This window comes from Haliaeetus leucocephalus, unplaced genomic scaffold (genome assembly GCF_000737465.1).
Source record: "Haliaeetus leucocephalus isolate CR32 unplaced genomic scaffold, Haliaeetus_leucocephalus-4.0 Scaffold264, whole genome shotgun sequence".
Classification (NCBI taxonomy): Eukaryota; Metazoa; Chordata; class Aves; order Accipitriformes; family Accipitridae; genus Haliaeetus; species Haliaeetus leucocephalus.
This window is the reverse complement of record NW_010972700.1, coordinates 250895-251192: the sequence shown is the minus strand read 5'-3', so window position 1 is coordinate 251192 and position 298 is coordinate 250895. Positions and strand designations below refer to the sequence as shown.

General features: G+C 71.1%; 1 protein-coding gene and 1 pseudogene across 1 annotated transcript in view; one reads left to right on the top strand and one right to left on the bottom strand.

Moving 5' to 3' along the window:
- Positions 1-298, bottom strand: part of LOC104832845 (histone H4) — a 20902-nt gene that overhangs the window by 6308 nt on the left and 14296 nt on the right. The gene's annotated exons all lie outside the window — the stretch shown is intronic.
- The window catches only part of LOC104832851, a 1310-nt pseudogene that overhangs the window by 653 nt on the left and 359 nt on the right, over positions 1-298 (top strand).

Genomic DNA, 298 nt, shown 5'->3' with positions numbered 1-298 from the left:
CCGGTGTTCCCTTACCCCCCCCTGGGCCGACCAGCGGGCGGCGGGCGCCCCCCGAGCCCGCAAGCCGGCGGGCCCCAGCGTCACCGAGCTGATCACCAAGGCCGTGTCCGCCTCCAAGGAGCGCAAGGGGCTCTCGCTCGCCGCGCTCAAGAAGGCGCTGGCCGCCGGCGGCTACGATGTCGAGAAGAGCAACAGCCGCATCAAGCTGGGGCTCAAGAGCCTCGTCAGCAAGGGCACCCTGGTGCAGACCAAGGGCACCGGCGCCTCCGGCTCCTTCCGTCTTAGCAAGAAGCCTGGC